General features: G+C 38.6%; 1 long non-coding RNA gene across 2 annotated transcripts; it reads right to left on the reverse strand.

Annotated features, from left to right (window-relative positions):
* Positions 1-6,405: 6,405 nt before the first annotated feature.
* Positions 6,406-13,988, reverse strand: LOC147509885 (uncharacterized). 2 transcript variants are annotated; one of them, XR_015216666.1, is made up of 3 exons: positions 13,815-13,988; positions 13,651-13,720; positions 6,406-6,620 (listed from the first exon to the last, which is right to left on the reverse strand). It is a non-coding gene; the product is annotated as an uncharacterized LOC147509885 (long non-coding RNA). The 2 variants fall into 2 exon arrangements; XR_015216667.1 differs by lacking the exon at positions 6,406-6,620 and adding an exon at positions 7,447-7,765.
* Positions 13,989-14,577: the final 589 nt, after the last annotated feature.

Raw genomic sequence — 14,577 nt, forward strand, 5'->3', positions numbered from 1 at the left:
TACCCCAGGACCTTATCGATGAAGGTATTTCAGAATGGGAAGATGTGTTGATAGGTTATTTCCTAGACAAAAGGATGAGTTTTCCCTTTATTAAGAGTGCCTTAGAAAAAGCCTGGAATTTAAAAGGGTCTATGGATATTACTACGGATAGGGACTTATTTTTCATAAGTTTCTTTACTTTTGAAGATAAGTAATCTGTTCTTGAAGGTGGTCCTATCTTTATTGCTGGCAAGATTTTTGTTGTTATGCCATGGTCACCTGAAGCGGAAAGTCAAAGGAACAACGTCTCTACTGTTCTAATCTGGGCAAAACTTTCAAATGTTCCAAAAGAGCTATGGACTAAGAAGGGATTATCTTTCCTTGCAAGTCTTATTGGAGGTCCTCTATGTATGGACGGCGCAACTTCTATGAAGAAAAGGCTCGATTTTGCAAAGGTCTGTGTTACAATACCTTTGAACTTTGAATTTCTAACATCGATTAAATTGAAGATTCGTGGTAAACATGTTTATGTTGATATGGAGTACCCTTGGAAACCCCCATCACGCACCAGATGTTGTCAGTTTGGACACCCAACAGCCAAATGCCAACATCTCCTCCCCAAGTGTGGGTTCCAAGAACAATCATTGTAAGGGTACAAAATCCCCCTGTTGCTGCTCTAGTTACCCATTCAAGCACGCACACTGCCACTAATCAGAACTCCCCTGATTCAACTGCTACTGAAGTAGTAACTTCTCTTAATGATGCAGTAGTCTCTAGGGAATCTAGTACTGCAATGGCGACAGTGAGCTCTCCTTCTTCTCTTAATGATGTAGTAGTCTCTAGGGAGTCTCCTAGTACTACAATAGCGACAATGAGCTCTCCTTCCACTCCATCTCTGCCTCGGTCAATCCAGGCTATCTCAAGAAATAATGAGGACAATTCCAGTTCGCAAGGCCCTCTTCTAGCCACCCCTCCTATTTCTCAGCTACTTCGAATATCCACTGATGGCTCATCTCATAACTGCCTGCTTGGCAACTCTCCTTTTAGTTCTTTGAGAAACACAGGCAGTCCATCCTTCTCTCTAGAATCTGCTCAAAACAGTGGAAACACTCGAGGAAAAGAAGTTGTGGTCTATACAACAATTCAAGAACAGATTCAACCAGTGTTTGAATAGGAGGAAGGTATTTTAACTGAAGAAGAACTTTACCAATTTAATGTAGACAATAATGCGTACACAACCTTAGTCATTAAAGAAGACGGTATAGATGATGACATCTCTGAGTCGTATGAGGAACCTTTTGATGATCATATTGTGACCTCCCCTCTAGTCACAAGATTGCAAATGCCATCACAAGTTGTTACTAGAGTTCAACTGCAACAACAACAACTACAAAGCTCAGGAAAAAGAGGTAGAGGAAGGCTCAAAGGCTCGGGTAACAAAGGAAAAAACAAACGATGATCCTTATGAAGATATGCACTTATAATATTAGGGGTTTAAATGATTTGAATAAAGTGAAGGATCTTAATTCTTTCAGAATAAAGAATAAATTAGCATGCTTTTGTCTATTGGAAACTAAAGTTCGGCTAGCAAAAATTTTGAGTATTAGCAAGGTCTACTGCCCTTCTTGGAAGTTTAAACACAATTACTATATTGCAGTTTCTGGACACATTTGGTTCTCATGGGATCCTTCAGTTCTAGGTGTTCAAAAGATTTTGGAGAGTGATCAATTTATACATGCACATGTAACTATCCTTGCCACAGCACAAGTGTTTCATTTTATGTCAGTCTATGCTAACAATAATAGATCGGAAAGGTTGATTCTCTAGCAAGATCTCATCAGCCTCTATACATCCTTCTTGGGTCCTTGGCGTGTGGCTGGTAATTTTAACAATGTCCTCTATTATCATGAGAGGATTGGTACTGACTTGGTACATCCTAGGGAAACTACCTCTTTTGCAAATTATCTCAACACTGTAAGTCTCTATGATCATAAATCTAGTGGCTATTTTTTTACTTGGACTAACAATGGGGATGGTTCCGTGAGAAAATGGTCTAAGATTGACAGGTGTCTTATCAATTCCTTGTAGGCTACTCAATTTTCTTCTTCTAGAGTCGAATTTTTGCCACAAGGACTTTCTGACCATTCGCCTACAGTTATCTCGATCTCCAATTCTTATTCATGCAGGCCCCCGTTCAGATTCTATAATTACTGGGTTGTCAATCTTTCCTTCAAGGACACTCTTATTAATTGCTGATCTATTCCTAGACAGGGAAATCTATCTTCCATGCTTTGCAAGAAATTAAAGATGTTCAAGGAAGCTCTCAAAGGCTGGCCTAGATTCAGTTCCACAGATCTTCAACATCAGGTGGTAGCTGCCCGGGCCAATCTAGAAGATATTCAAATGCAAATGCATAAGAGACCTCTTGATTCTCACCTTTCTAATCTAGGAAGGATCTGTAGAATTGAACTTTGTGACCTTATGCTTATGGAGAAGTATGACCTCATGTAGAGGACAAACACTGACTGGCTATCCTTTGGTGACAAAGGTAATGTCTTCTTTCACAATTCTGTAAAGGAAAAGAAGACTAGGAACAACATATGGTCTATTTTGGATTCTCAAAGAGCCCAGCAAAATGGTCAATCTAATGTTGCTCAGGCGTTCATATCCTTCTATAAAAATTTGTTGGGTACTTCTTCTTCAACTACATGTAACCCTCGGATTTTGGAGCATCTTAATCTTCAAGTGTTGCCCCCTGAGAGTGCCGCTAGATTGATCAAGGATATAGATATCTTGGAAATCAAGGAAGCACTCTTCTCTATGGATGATAACAAAACACCTGGGCCTGATGGATTTAATTCTTTCTTCTTCAAGAAAGCTTGGGATATTGTTGGCGAGGATTTCTCTCTCGCTGTCCAGTATATGTTCAATCAAAAGTTCATACCAAGAGGTACAAACTCCACTCTCCTAAGCTTAATTCCAAAAAATCTTGCACTTTCTAAGGTCGATGAATTCAGGCCCATTGCTTGTTGTAATACCATTTACAAATGTGTTGCAAAGATTTTGACAAGCAGGATGAAGGAATTTATGCCCTTCTTAATCTCTTCGGCTCAGTTTGCCTTTGTACCAAGCAGAAACATCCAAGATAACATTATTCTTGTGCATGAGCTTATTTGTGGTTACACCAAAAAATATGGCACCAAGAATTGCGCGATTAAGATTGACATAAATAAGGCTTTTGATTCATTCAATTGGGAAGCTATGGGTATGATTTTGAAGAGATTTGGTTTCCCTCTTCTCTTTATAGAGTGGCTATCTATGTGCTTGACCACTCCTTTTTATTCCATTATCATCAATGAAGCTTCTGAAAGATTCTTTGAAGGTGAACAAGGTCTTAGGCAGGGGGACCCTATTTCACCATATCTCTTTGTCCTTGTGATGGAGGTGCTCCCTGGCCTTCTAAATCAAGCACTCTATTCTGGACACATTCATCCGTATTCTAAATGCTGGAAGCTGAGTATCTCTCACTTATTTTATGCGGATGATGCTCTTCTTTTTTGCAAAGGAGATATGGCTTCTATTCTTGCAATCAAGGAAATTTTTCTGCAATTTTCTCTCCTCATAGGATTGCATATCAACTCAGCTAAATCATCTCTGTTGGTTGGTTGTATGTCTCATGAAGCTGGACTGGACTTGGCTAATGCTTTGGGTATACCCATTATATCTCCGCCTCTTATATATCTTGGTCTACCACTTACTTCTTCAAGGCTAGGTATACGAGATTGTCTTCCTATGGTAGAGAGATTGACTTCACGAATCTCAAATTTGAAGAATATATCCTTGACAAGGGCCGGTAGACTTGAACTTATCCAGTCAGTTCTCTCATCCTTTCAAGTCTACTGGTCCAAAACCTTTGTCTTGCCAAAGAAAGTCCTGGACAATGTATCTAAGATTTGCAATCATTTTTTATGGTCTAGCCCTAATATGACACGAAAGATGCATCATGCCAGCCATGAACTATTGAGGTATGCTAAAGAACAAGGTAGACTTGGTATGATTGATGTAAGAACTTGGAACAAAGCTACTTACTGCGACTTGATTTTCAAAATTGTTGTGAAAGATGGTTCACTGTGGTCAAACTGGACATGGAGCCAATAGATAAAGAAGTCCTTCTTTTGGACTATGAAAACACCGGCAAGCTGCTCTTGGGTATGGAGGGGGATTCTGAAGCATAGAAACATTGCTCGAAAATTTGTTCGATATGTTATTGCAGATAGGACTAACACCCTCTTCTGGCACGACCCATAGTGTTCAAGTAAGCCTCTTTGGGAATCAACAGTAGCGAGAAACTCCTTCTCACTTCCTGTCAACGCTAAGGTTAGTGATATTTTGAACCAAGCTAACTGGTCCTCATTGGTGACGTCTATTTCTGACAGTTCCCTGAAAAATCTCATCTTGGGTACTGAAGTGAATCGTTTCCTCCACAAAGATGAAGTAATCTGGTCACCGAGCAGCTCAGGTGACTTTTCAATCAAATCTACTTATGCGATTCTGCGAAAAGTGAGACCAAAGGTAAAATGGTACAGAGTTGTTTGGGGAAAACTCTCTATTCCTAAATTCTCTTTTACCTTGTGACAATTGCTTTCAAACTGCCTTCCTACTCAAGATAGATTGATACAGAAGAAGACCTTGCAATTCTCTGAATGCAGTCTCTGCGGTATCTCTTCTGAGCACTCAAAGTATTTGTTCTTCGATTGTCAGTACTTTAAACAAGTATGGGACACTGTGAAAAACAACCTTGGACTAGGGGATCTTGTTAAAGACTCTACTTCATAATTGTACAACATTTTCAGGCTACGTAGACAAAGCTCCACATGTGTCGATATCTTTAAAGTCTTTGTTGGAGCCACTGTACATGAACTCTGGTGTGAAAGAAACAGATGGAAGAAGAAGAACATTTTGCTAACTTCCAAACAGCTAAGTGCAAAGATTATGGCCTCAATGAAGCTATATCTTCAAAAGAACCTGTCGGAAGTCAAATATTCTTATACCCTTCGAGCACTTGTAACCAGGCTGGGACTGCAACTTAATTTCAAACCTCAGGAAGTTCTTTAGTGCAAGTGGAAGCCAGCTGAATAGGAAGCTTTCATGTTTAACACGGACGGATCTGTCCAGCAAATTGGAAATGGTTATGGAGGAACAATTCGCGATGCTTTGGGGAATGTTGCTCGAGCTTATGCTGGCATCTCTTCCAAGCACTATGTTATCTATCAGGAGATCCAAGCTACTCACTTGGGGCCATAAACATCTTAAATGGCATCGAGCGATGTCCATGGTACTGTTCTAACATGGTAGCCTATATTAGATGTCTTACAAACTCTTTTGTAATATGCTCTTTCAGTCATATCTTTAGAGAAGGAAATTGGCCAGCCGACTACCTTTCAAAGTTGTATAGATCGCCAGAAGAGGGTGTATAGACACCCCATTTTTGCACCCCAGGCATAATTCATTCACGATTTTGCCTTGAATTAAATTTGATCGTATAAGGTGATTTGCTTTCTAGAGTCTTCATTTCTATATCAAACTTCTTTCTTTTCATCTTCTTTTAGCGTATTTAGACACTCCTCATCATGTTCTAGCTATGGTTGAAGTTTCGTTGCTTTTTGAGTTTTGAGCAAAAAATGACCAAAATGCCCCTGTAACCCTTGGCAGCCCAAATCTCATTTTTCCCCCCTTTCTTTGGATGAGATTATTTCATATTTGAATTCCTCTTGAAAAATCTTTCAAAATGAGTACAAGCTTGCCTAGGTTCCTTTTGGATTTCTGAAACCCTAATCTTACCCTATCCCGTTCTAGCCCGTTGTGCGCGCTGTTCAGTGCAATATATTATTGGAGTAATATTTCGACCCAAGGGTATTTTTAAGAGTTCATGGGCCTTCCAAATGGATTCATGAACAATTTCTATGAAGAAGAGTTTGCCTAATTTTGACCCGGTCAAAGGGAACTTGCAGCATTGAAAATATGGTCAAAATGGGCCTTTTTTTGTTGTTTTTGGACTTGTGCTCGTGGGCTGTGGATCCAGCTCGAGCTGGACCTTTTCATTAGGTTTTCTAGCCCATTTTAAAGCCTCCAAAAACCTAGAGAACCTTCCTTAATTGTTTGATTTGATTTGATCCCAAAAATCAAGAATATTGTAGAGAATATGCCATTTTGGGGCCATGTTTGGAAACCCTGGATTATGGCCTCATTGAGGACATCTAGGGTTTGTTTGTTTGCCCTAATCCATCTAAAATATCCAAAAATCAAGGGCCAAGATCGCGCCCCTTATCCCACCTCTTGAATCAAGGGCCAGATTTAAGAGGTGCAACTAAAAATATATCCAGCCATTGGATCAAACTCATTACCATATTTGAATCCATCCCAAAACGCAATAAATAAGGATCTCAGTCACCCATAAAAAAACATCTGGAGCTTGCAATTCGGAGTTAATAATCTGGACCTAGTTATTCAGAGCTAATAACCTTCTTTTCTTCAGTGTTCTTCATTTTTTCTTTCTAGTTCTTCATTTTAGCCTACTTTTCTTCTCGTCGATCTTGAGTAGAAATTTTTTTTCATCAAAAGTTGTTTTTTCCTCAAATCACCTGTTTCAATCCAAAATCACAATTGTCAATTCCAGATCAAGTTTATCATCATCATTTATCAACAATCAATCAAGATCATCAATCAATCAATCAATCTACAATCAAGTATGAGACAACATTCCAAACAAGGTGACATCTTTCTTTTCTCTTTTATTTCCTTTTAGCATTGCATATTAGGTTACTTTTTTAGTTTTATTATAGCTGTAGACACCCCATTTTTGCACCCCAGGCATAATTCATTCATGATTTTGCATTGAATTAAATTTGATTATATAAGGTGATTTGCTTTCTAGAGTCTTCATTTCTACATCAATCTTCTTTCTTTTTATCTTCTTTTAGCGTATTTAGGCTCTCCCCATCATGTTCTAGCTATGGTTGAAGTTTCGTTGCTTTATGAGTTTTGAGCTAAAAATAACCAAAATGCCCCTGTAATCCTTTGGAGCCCAAATCTCGTTTTTCCACTCTTTCTTTGGATGAGATTATTTCATATTTGAATTCCACTTGAAAAATCCTTCGAAATGAGTACAAGCTTGCCTAGGTTCCTTTTTGGATTTCAGAAACCCTAATCTTGCCTTATCCCGTTTCAGCCCGTTGTGCACGCTGTTCAGTGCAATATGTTATAAGCTTGATTGAGGACGTGTAGGGCTTGATTTTTCGCCCTAATCCATCTAAAAGATCCAAAAACCAAGCGCCAAGATCACACCCCTTATCCCACCTCTTGAATCAAGGGCCAGATTTAGGAGGTGCAACCAAAAAGATATCAAGCCATTGGATTTTTCTTAATCAGTACTCAACCATTGGATCAAACTCATTACCATATTTGAAATCCATCCCAAAAAGCTATAAATATGGGTCTCATTCAGCCATAAAAAAACATCTGGAGCTAGGAATTTGGAGTTAATAATCTGGACCTAGCTATTCAGAGCTAATAGCCTAGTAGTTTTCTTTTCTTGAGTGTTTTTTTTTTTTCTTTTCTAGTTCTTCATTCTATAGTAGAATTTCTTTAGCTTAATCTGGAGTTGAAGGTAAAATTTCGACTTTGAGGTTTTTCTAATGAAGTTCTTCGTCTTTAGCCTCCTTTTCCCCTTTTTCGATCTTGAGTAGAAACTTCTTTTCGCCAAAAGTTGTTTTTTTTCTCAAATCACCTGTTTCAATCCAAAAATCATATTTGTCAATTCCAGATCAAGTTTATCATCATCAACAATCAATTAAGATCATCAATCAATCAATTTACAATCAAGTATGAGACAACATTCAAAACAAGGTGACATCTTTCTTTTCTCTTTTATTTCATTTAGCATTGCATATTAGGTTATTATTTTTTGTTTTATTATAGCATATAGTTATTAGTATTTAAATAATTTAGTGAAGATCATCCAACTTGTTAGATTAATTTTTCAAGCTTTTTTGGTTCGCCTATCTTATTACATTACACCTCAATAGAAGTAAGGCTGGTTTTACCAGGCGAGCGTGGGTGCCTAACACCTTCCCACATTGTACCTTGACTCCCAAAGCCAATAATCATCTAGTTTCAAGGGCTAGTCCTTCACATAGGTTTTACTCAACTTTTCCTTAATAAAATTAGTGACGACTCTAAAATCAATTGCATAGACCTAGGTACACATTTTTGTGCGTACAGGTTTTTGGCGACTCTGCTGGGGACATCCCTAGAGAGTCAGACTTACGTTTTCTTTTGAGGTGTTTCAGTTAAGATAGGAAATAAGAAGGCTTATCCGGAAGCCAGTTGGAATAGAAAGCCAGGGTTAAGGTTATCTCGTGCAACCGTTAACTTGCTTTTGGAAATGGAGAATCTACCAGCTAATTCTCCTCAAGGGTCTCTTCCACTAGTGTCTCAGCCAATGGTTAGTTCCCTATTTATCTCTCAAGGTGACCAATCACTGTCTAGCAATGGAGAACCACCCTAAGGAGGTGGTCAGAGTCCAACATCACCCCCTTCTGGATCGGAAGAACTAATATGACAAGCAATAGACAGAATGTTTCAAGAAATTTATCAAAATTCATGAACATGGGGCAAGGACAATTGTCTCAAGGGCAATCCACTCCGCTACCACCACCAAGGTTTGATTTTAACCTACCTACTACACAAGCTCAGTTGCCTACTAGGAATTTCATGCATCAATCCACCCAACTACAACATCCTATACCAACTCAGACTCCAAGCCAACCCATCTCTTATATCGACCCTACCTATATGGCACAACCCACTGTTCACCATTCATACTACAACCCAAACCAATATACATCCACACCCATGTTCACCAAAAATATATCCCAAACCATGAGCTCCACACCATTCATGTTCCCTCCTCCATACGTCACACAAACACCACAACCTACCACCTACATGAATGCCCAAAATCAAAATCCTATAAGCCAAGATCAATACCAAGGTCCAGTGGTAGACAGATTGAAAAAGATTGAGGAAGCACTGACAAAGATCAAAGCGGACGAGTCTGACTTGGATAGTCTCTTTCCATATCCACAAATCAGGGTTCCACATGGTTTCGAATTCCCTAAGATGAAGAGATATGACGGAACTGGGTGTCCTAAAGCCCATGTGAAAATGTACGCTAGCTACTTGCAGCCTATGGGGAATGGGCCAGAACTATTGGTCCAATTATTCTAGAGGAGTTTAAAGGGTGTGACACTGACTTGGTGGATGAACACAGACACTCAGAAGATGAGAACGTGGGCTGAACTTGCAATATCTTTTGTGACCCATTTTTCATACAATACAGACATCCAGATGGGTCGAAGACAATTGGAGGCACTCAAGCAAGGTCCAACTGAGACATTCACCGAATATGTAACCAGGTGGAGTACCAAAGCAGCTCAGATTCTAGACAGACCATCAGAGACAGAACATATTCGAATGGTGGTAAAAAGTTTGAACTCCGAATATGCAAATCGATTGAGTCTCAGCTATCATCCATCTTTTCAGGCTTTGGTTTCGACAGGGACTCAAATTGAAGATGCTTTAGCCTGTGGAACTATGACTTTGATTATTTCTTCATGTTCAAGTGATGCTCAGAAGAAGAAGCCACCTTCAGTTACTGTCAACAAGGAAAAGGACGCACACGTCGTAGCCACACAAGTCCAGTCTGAACCCCATACACAGATCCAAGAAAAGGTGACAACTCATCCTTCTTCCAATCAGATTGTATATCCTCCAAGACAATAAGGATATCAAAATAAAGGGTTCCCTAAGCCACAGAGGCAGTTCATAGAGCTACCGTACCCATTGTCTGTCATTCTCAAGGCTTTGTTCCAGCAAGGCCTAGTTACACCATTGCAGCCTAGGCCTCCTCCGAATCCACTACCATAATGATATGATGCCTCTAAACATTGTGATTTCCATCAGTCTCTTGGACATCCTACAGAGAAGTGTGGAGCTCTCAAGCATGCGATACAAGATTTGATCGAATCAGGGAGAATTGATGCATCACATCTCGGTACTCCAAATGTTGTGACGAATCCATTACCATACTATAATGGAGAAGTTCACACATTAGAGGCTGTCAAGAAAAGTTTGGCCTCATTCATTACCCCACTCGAGCAAGCATCCAAGGTTAGTTCCATGTCGCTCATCAAGCTGTTGAATTTTCAAGATGCAATTAAAGATTACAAGGCACAAACACAAGCAAGGCCCAAGGCCAAGGCTATATCATTAGATGGAAAAGTGGCACCTCTGTTTGCTGAATCACCAACTAAAAGACACCATTACCGGCTCCACCTTTGTTGTATGTTCTAGATAAGGAGTTTGATAAGCCCAAAGATAAGGTATATACTTCACCATCTTCTTTACGACAGTTGAAGGATTGTGAGCCAAGTTTGTTAGATGACCAAAAGGTCCAAGAAGTGGTACTTGAGAAGTCTACCAAGTCTATGTTCGAACCGGATGACCAGGATTCTCAAAACATCTCCCTAATAGATGATGCAGAAGATTATGGTATTGAGCTCTTTGACATGTTTTGTCCTCCTATTTTTGATGAAGAAAAAGATTTCATTTCTGCTATCAAGATCACTTCACTAGAATACAATGAAGATGACTATAGTGATGCTTTCACAGTACTTTTCTCTAAATACCAACTTATAATGGCTAAGCCGGATTCCAATGATGGGCGTTTTGAGTGTCTCAATACTAGTCTCAAAGACTTGACATCTTCCTCACACTTGGAAGATCAGATGCCGAGCTCAAGAAAATTGAAGTCATTTGCCATTGCAATATTCTGGCAGGTTATTCTTCTAATGACCTTATTGGTATTTGGTGAACGGAACTACTCTATGTTTGTCTCTTCAAGATCTAGTTCTTATCGAACCCAGAGCGAGTTGACAATAGAGAGGTTGGGAAACACCACCAACTTTGATAATATGAAATGGCCATTCAACCACCACAATCACTTTCAAGCTAGGGGCACGTCTAGGCACTCATGTGCTTTTGATAACATTCATGCACTAGACCCAAGATGGAAACTTGACTTCTCAGGGGGTGTGGCGTACAAATCACATAGCGTCACGAAGTTTGATATGTTGCTCATGGAGAAACCACATCATTCAGAAAATTCATCACTCATGCATAGAGCTACAACATTGGTTGATAGGTTCCGAATCAATTTCTCTCATATATTTGATCCCGGTCCGCTGCTTGGCACAAATAAGTTTTCTACTCTCAATTAGTTTGTTATATTCTTTTATGAAAAAAAAAAGAAAAAACAAAAAAAAAAAGATATTTTCAAAATCCAAAAATCCAGGATATTTCAAAAGACAAAATCAAAAATCAAAAAATAAAAATTTTCAAAAATAAAAAAATCAAAAATTTTGAAAAATCCCACAGGTTATGATTAACCCCCTGCTTTAGTGTAAGATGATGAAGAAATGGAAAATGATTATTATTATGATCCATTCTTTGTCAATAGTAAGGAATGAGGATCGAGAATTGACGGACACTAGTCATTATGGAGACAAAACCATCAACCTTTGCACCATAGATGAACCACATTATTATGTGCAGATTGGTATAACCTTGATCCCTACGGCGTTGAAGCCACGATCAAAATCTTGAAGGAATCCATAGAAGTGTTGATCATACCATGACAATCATATTATCTTAAGGTGCTACATGATTTTCATTGTTGAAGATGAGAGAATCACTCACCGAGAAGAAGAAATTGAGGAGGAAGAAAGTTCAGCGGTTATGTTTGAGAAGATTTTTCAAATGTCTAAAATCACCAACATCAACATTAGCATTCAACATTATGTATTTACCCTTGTGGAGAGGGCAAAGCTCCACAACGTCATTTGATCAACTACTCTACTGAAGAAGGGGAATATTTTGCATTCCATCAATCAACGACTACTTAGCCAATCAACTAACCAGCTACCCTACCGTGGAGAGGGCAAATTCCAAATTACATCATTAGCCTCGATCGAAGACATGAGAGCTATCTATTAAAGAAGTCAACTGACTCGAATCTGCCTACATCAAAGAGCAGAATGCTAAGAGGAGTTCATCTATGATCAACATTCTTGAGAGCCGAGATATGAATGAGGGCATTGATGTTCCACTGGGAGTTAGATTCCAATGGAGACAGATTGTTACAAGTAAAGCTGAGCAAGCGGATCCAGACTAGAGTGGAATCAATGAACCAGAAAGTTCAAACCCAACAGTGAATGTCCATTCACTATGAAGATTCTCCATGGAAAATTTTACCAATGCCGACCAATTAAAGAGGTACCACTTTTTATCCAACTTTGTTTATTTTAAGACGAAGAGTATAGTGGAAATCTCAGATAGACGATTGAACATGCCATCTTTGATCGTTTTGTTTTTAGCCTCATAAGCCCACCTAATATCATATGTTCCCGTTTGAAGCCCATTTGAGCCTTAGCGTATTCTTTTGTTTCCCACAATATAAACCCATATCTTTTAGGAAGCCTAATAAATCCATAGCCTACCCATAAATCACCCATACCTATTTTTATAGAACTTTTCATATTCTAGAGGCATCATTTCATCCATCTTTGATCACGAAACAATCACCCCCCATGTTATTTATCCCAAGAAGGTGTTGAAAAAAAATCCTAGTGCAAGGGGCAAAAAAAAAACCATCAGAACTCAAAATGCTTAGAGTTGCACAAAATAATCAACACCGGTCCAAAATAGAAAACCTAAATGAGGGGCAGTTTCATTTGAGATTTGGGATCCGTATCATTATCTCATTACCATTATTCCAATTACTCATTCCTTTATATGACAAGCTCTACTCCAAAAATAATTTTTTGATCCTATCCCTTCTTTCTGAGCACATCACCTAAGCCTACATTATAGTCCTATGAAAGTCCGCTCTTGATCTCTAAGTCCACTATATCTCCTAGTTGAGAAGTACTCGAAAAATAAAAAAAAAAAAAAAAAAAAAAAAAAAAAAAAATGGAAGGCATTGGAGGATTCACTACTAGTGACTGCGATGTATGAGGAAGTCGTCTCCAGAAGATTGGTCCTATGCTTTATGCTCTATCTATTTTGGAAGAAAGTTTTTGGGTGTCATTCAGTATGTTGTGAAGGTCAAGCAATCAAAGGAAAAATAATATCATCTACTTCATAGGTGCCAAGTTTGATCGTACTTCTATCCTATGGTCGTCCTCATGCTCATCTTCTTGTCGGTAACGCATTCCCCACCTTCATTTGTTATTCAATCGTTTGTGGTTTTTCTTGTTCTGTAGAAAAAATGTTTTGTTTTCCATTGTTTTCAAAATGAATTTAAAAAAAAAAAATGATTTGTTTTCGGAAACTTGGTTTAGTTCGAATTGGCTTATGATGAAAAATCTAGGATTTCAAGCACTTAGAAAATTCTGAAGCAATCATATCCAAACTAAACTACGCGTTGTTTTACTAACATAGCATGCATACACCACAATCTTTCTAACTATTCATGCTAACATAGTTGCATTGTTTTCATGCATATATATTGTATATTTCAGTCCATGTGTAGAGAGAAATAAATTGTCTAACCTTGGCCAAAGAAGTTTCTCCCAAGTTCCACAGGTTTCCAAGACATCAGATTCCAAAAGTGAGAACAAGACTGCCATTGGTGAATAAGGTAAGTGAGATTCCATTATATGTTGCCCCAAAGAATCACTGTTAGTTCGAAAAGAAAAGGAAAAAAAATGCGTTACCATAGCATGGCGTGGTTTGTACTGTGTGGCGTAGCCATCGTTTCTTCTCTCCTGGACATCTAAGGTACGGCTCTCCCATCACTTTATTCTTCCTGGACGTCGGCCAAAGGTATGTTAATTTTCGTTTGTGCTTGAGTTGTGTGTTTATATAGGGTCTGTGCGATATTAGACGTAATGATTGGTTAGGAAAGAACGCTTGTGAAATAGGAAACTTGTTTAATTAGACATGGGTTTATTTGGTAAAAGAGAAAGTTTTTTGACCGTTCAAAGATTCCTTTCACTCAAAATAAAAGATCTGTTTTTGTAAAATGATACGGTGCAAGCACCAGAAATGGAAATTCGGTGCATCTTACCTGGTTCTCGCCCGGTTTGGCCCGGTCCAACCAGTTTGGTCCAGGTTGATATGGTTGGTCCAGTTGGACCCGGTTCTCACAAGTTGACCCGGTTTTGACCAGTTTTGATAGTTGACCAAGTTTGACCCAAAAAAAAAAAAAAAAAATTTCAAAAAAAAAAAACTTTTCAAAAAATAAATAAAAAATGATGAATATTAGTACCATGGGGTTCTTACCCTCCAGTATGAGAAAATATTCATTAAGTTTTTTGTTTTTACCGCACTGTTGGCAATCACTTGATTATTAATATTATTTCGGTAACTCCATTTGTGCAACATTAAAATTGTTCGCGAGAACAATGTCAGTTTTTACTGATAGCCTCACTGGGATGGATCACTGAACTCATAGTGAGCGAGTTTTTCCAACTCGAG

This window comes from Coptis chinensis, chromosome 3, assembly GCF_015680905.1.
Source record: "Coptis chinensis isolate HL-2020 chromosome 3, ASM1568090v1, whole genome shotgun sequence".
Classification (NCBI taxonomy): Eukaryota; Viridiplantae; Streptophyta; class Magnoliopsida; order Ranunculales; family Ranunculaceae; genus Coptis; species Coptis chinensis.